Source organism: Cucumis melo, chromosome 1 (genome assembly GCF_025177605.1).
Source record: "Cucumis melo cultivar AY chromosome 1, USDA_Cmelo_AY_1.0, whole genome shotgun sequence".
In the NCBI taxonomy this organism is placed as follows: Eukaryota; Viridiplantae; Streptophyta; class Magnoliopsida; order Cucurbitales; family Cucurbitaceae; genus Cucumis; species Cucumis melo.
In genome coordinates, this window is record NC_066857.1 from 23,515,918 (window position 1) to 23,520,641 (window position 4,724).

The 4,724-nt window shown below is 35.4% G+C and overlaps 1 long non-coding RNA gene across 5 annotated transcripts; it reads left to right on the forward strand.

Moving 5' to 3' along the window:
* The first annotated feature begins 1,877 nt into the window (after positions 1-1,877).
* LOC127148126 (uncharacterized) lies at positions 1,878-4,442 on the forward strand. 5 transcript variants are annotated; one of them, XR_007818802.1, is made up of 4 exons: positions 1,878-2,104; positions 2,204-2,295; positions 2,371-2,482; positions 3,581-4,442. It is a non-coding gene; the product is annotated as an uncharacterized LOC127148126 (long non-coding RNA). The 5 variants fall into 5 exon arrangements; XR_007818801.1 differs by having other exon boundaries at positions 2,382-2,482; XR_007818799.1 differs by having other exon boundaries at positions 2,211-2,295.
* The last annotated feature ends 282 nt before the right edge of the window (positions 4,443-4,724 follow it).

The following is a 4,724-nucleotide window of genomic DNA, read 5'->3' on the forward strand; positions in this document are numbered from 1 at the left end:
GGTAAGGCCAATGTAGTAGCGGATGCATTAAGTAGGAAGTCAAGACTTTTGAAGAGTGCCTTGTGTGGTATTCGAGTAGCTTTGTTGAATGAGTTAAGAGGTTCCAAGGCAGTAGTAACTACAGAGGATTCAGGAAGTCTCTTAGCTCAATTTCAAGTTCAATCTTCTCTAGTAACTGAGATTGTAAGAAGACAGTCAGAAGACAGTAATTTACAGAAGAAGCTTGAGAAATCCAAGAAAGGCTTAGAGGTGGAGTTTGAGCTGAGAACAGATGGAGCCATTGTTAAACAGGGAAGATTATGTGTTTCGAATATCAGTGAGCTTAAGAATGCTATTCTAGAAGAAGCTCACAGTTCAGCTTACGCTATGCATCCAGGTAGCACCAAGATGTACAGAACTTTAAAGAAGACTTATTGGTGGTCTGCAATGAAGCAAGAGATAGCTGAATATGTTGATAGATGTTTGATTTGTCAACAGGTTAAACCAGTAAGACAGAGGCCAGGAGGATTTCTTAATCCTTTGCCAGTGCCAGAGTGGAAATGGGAGCAAATTACTATGGATTTTCTATTTGGATTACCTCGTACATTCAGTGGACATGATGGTATAAGGGTAATAGTAGACAAACTCACCAAGACGACACGATTTATACCGATTAAAGCAACATCTACGTTATACCAGCTAGCTAGATTATATGTTGATAAGATTGTGAGTCAGTATGGAGTACCAGTGTCCATAGTTTCAGATAGGGATCCGAGGTTTACTTCTAAATTTTGGCCTAGTTTACAGAAAGCAATGGGAACAGGGCTAAAGTTTAGTACATCATTTCATCCCTAAACAGATGGTCAGTCCGAGAGGACCATCCAAACTTTAGAGGACATGTTGAGAGCATGCGTCCTTCAACTTAAAGGAAGTTGGGATACCCACTTGCCACTTATGGAGTTTGCTTATAATAATAGCTATCAGTCTAGTATCGGTATGACACCATATAAGGCCTTATACGGGAGACCATGCAGAACTCCTGTTTGCTGGAATGAAGTGGGAGAGCGAAATTTAGTAGGTCCTGAATTGGTTCAGATTACGACAAACAATATTAAGTTGATTAGAGAAAATCGGAGGATAGCCCAATATCGACAGAAAAGTTATGCGGATAAGCGACGAAGAAACCTAGAATTCCAAGTTGGAGATCAAGTTTTCTTGAAATTATCTCCATGGCGAGGTGTTATTTATTTCGGAAGAAAGGGTAAGTTAAGTCCTAGATATATTGGGCCATATCAGATAACGGAACGAGTGGGACCAGCAGCGTATAGACTTGAGTTGCCAATAGAACTTGCACGAATACATGATGTTTTCCATGTATCCATGTTAAGAAAATATATACCAGATCCATCACATGTGTTGCAAGAGAAACCCATTGAATTAAAAGAAGATTTGAGTTATGTTGAAGAACCAGTTCAGATTCTCAACAGAAAGGAACAAGTTTTGAGAAATAAAACGATTCCACTCGTAAAGATTTTGTGGAGACATCATGGAGTGGAGGAGGCAACTTGGGAACCGGAAGATCAGATGAAAAAGAGGTACCAGATACTTTTCAGTTAAGGACATTCTAAATTTCGAAGACGAAATTTTCTAAGGGGAAGGTAAGTTGTAAACCCGATATTTTCTTGGTTTAATTTCTTTAAATGTGGGAAAAAAAGAAAATAGAAATTAAGAGTAAATATATATATATATATATATATATATATATATATATATCTATTAAATGGTTTTATTAAATAAATTAAAGAAAAGAAAGAAAAGAAAGGATAAAAAGAAGAAAAAAAAAAGAGAAGAAAATTTCATTTTTTCTTTTCTTCTTTTTCTTCTCTTCCCTTCTCCGCCAAGCATTTTGAAGAAAAATTCTCATCCAACTTCCATTCTTTTCCTTCTTCAATTTGAAGAGAATATTTAAGAGAGAGTTTGGAAGAAGAAGAGGAATTTTACTAGAATTTTGAGGTTGAAGAAGAAGAGGAGAACTCAAGCAAAGTGTATCCATGACTGAATTTTGGTTCATTCTGCACATCACTGGTTTTTAATTCGGTTTGAACTCTTCAAAAAGAATTAAGAGGTGAGATTTACATTTACTGAAATTTAACTCATTTTCAAACAAACTTTATGAAGAAAGTTGGAGCAAATTCGGATATTCATTGGGTGCTTTTTGATGAAGAAAACAGGGCAGTTGGTTTTCACTCAAAATCAGGAGGTCTCCGGTTTTTCTTATATTTCAGAGTGTACTGATGGATTTAGAATCTCTATTTGGTATGGTTGGAAATATTATTCAATTTACTACAACTTTCATGAAGAAATCGTGAACCAAAAACAACTAAATATCAGTTAAATTGTAGGGACAAGTTAAAGGGGTCGTATGCGCGCGAATTCTGGAAGTTTTTCTGTTTCGAGGGTTATCAGAGTTTATTCATAGGGAATCAGATTTATATGTCTTCAAGTAAGTTTTAGAGGATCTCAAAATGAAGATTTTGATATAAAGAACACTCATTTTGGTTAAGTATTGAGAAAGTTATAGTCATTTGAAGTTTATGTTAGAAATCTGGAAATTTCAGAGAGTTGTTGAAATAGGATTTTATTTCTTAAGCTTTGTTTTCGTGAGCGTCATCTTTGGTGCGACATGTTATGTATATCTTTAGGAAACCAGAATGTTTAGAGTTTTAATACTCGGTTAGGTTGTTGGCAAGCTGAGAAGAATTAAACCGAGCTTATAGACCAAGGATCTAGCCCAAGACGGTAAGTGACAAAACCAACTTTAAAATATTTTCCATAACTGTTATTATGATTGAATGCGATAAATGTTTACTTACGAAGCTATGAAAGGTATTTGAATTTCATGACTATTTTCAAGTATACATTTGAAGACTAGATTTCTTAAAGAAATTTATGCTAGCACGTAGATATTAAATGTTTGAAATGTATTTAAACCATAATGTTTTAAGTAAAGCATGAATTAGTAAGAAGTTTTGTTTTAAGAACTACAATTTCCACGAAAGAGCTGAGTAAAGTTCGAGCTTTGTGTAAAATTTATAAGCAAGCATGTTTTAATATTTTTAGATGATTTATGAAATTTTCATTAATTACATGACTGAGATCTTGAGCCTGAGGCTAGAGATTACCGTGTGCACACTGGTTAGATTCCGTTGTTGACGTTGAGTGTACTCTGTAACAACGATGCTGTCGTGAGTGCTGGGCGGGCCCCACTACGACAAAGACGATGGGAGTGCTGGGCGGGACCCACTACATCGTAGAGCTTGTAAACGTTGTTGTATTGGGTGTACCCTACACAACGTAGATTTGTCATGTTAGTTAAAATGCTTCAATATACTTGATATGCCTTGCTAGATTTCAATGATGAACATGCTGAGTATTTAAGGAAACTATTCTTACTATACACTTTTACATGTACGGCTTGTATAAACAGATTTATATGTGTAAAGTTTTCACGTACTCTTATCTTTAAATTCATAGTTGTAAACTTAGTCACTCACTGAGCTTCATAGCTCACCCTTTCCAAAATGTTTTACCCATTTTCCAGGTAGAGATCGATTGCTAGTACGTGTTTTGAGTTGGGCATAGAGTTTGTTGTGTTATGATGTATATACACCCTTGTATGTTATAGATACTCCATAGTTTGTATAACCTTTAGGAGTTTTAGTTGTGTAAATTTTGTTGGTTATATTTTGATTAAGGTGTCTTTAGGTTTACTCGTGAAATCGGTAAATTTTGAGGTACACTTCATGTATGTGTTTGACTAGCCTAGGATCCACTGTGTTTTGTTGCATGTATAATAGTTTATATACTAGATTGGCAAGTTCATCACATGAAAGTTTTAAGTAGAGTCGACAGATACAGGTACAGAAAAGCGTTGTTCGTCGGCTTCATGCCATCTTTCGGTCTAAGGTAGCAGGTAGTCCAGGAGGGGGTGTGACACCAATCAACTAAGGATGCTCAACTAAAAGAGGCGAAAGGTTTCGTGAAGACTCTACAACTTGATGAGAACCGTCTATTGGAGGTGACAAGCAGCTTCCAACATCGACTTGCACGACTATCTGCCAAGGAGGTTAAACTAGAAGCAAAGCGAAAAGCGGTATGCACAAAGTCTAACAAACTTTCTGGTTTAATTTCCAAAAATGACATGAAACTAAAGCAGAAGCAACATGATATTTTGAAGACTTATGAGGAAATTGACAAACTCGAATGTGCCCCCATCGTTGATGATGCTGATGTTAAACTACTGTCAGCCCTTTGTGAATCTTGAGAAAACACACAAGAGGAGTTGAAACACCTTAAATGGACTCTCTGATTTACAACCTCCTATTATTTATCCTTTTTTGTTGTCTTGGCTTTTGAAACCAAAATTCACAATAAAACGTTCACTTTGATCGTTCGACGTCTTATTTTCCTCATGTTGAATGTAATTTGTCATTGTATTTTCTCATTTAATTAGTATTCATATACATTTTTTAGTTGCCTTTGTGATGAATGTGCTTTAGTTACAACCTAGCTCAAAGATTTTTTTTTACATAATATATGATTGAACTTAAATTTCTTTAAGCTGCTTACGTACCCTTTATAATATAAAGATCAAGTCATAACGTAGTTTAACTGATTTTTTTACTAGACTAAACATAAAATTTCCCTTAAGCTACCGATGTACCCTTTATAATATAGGGATCAAG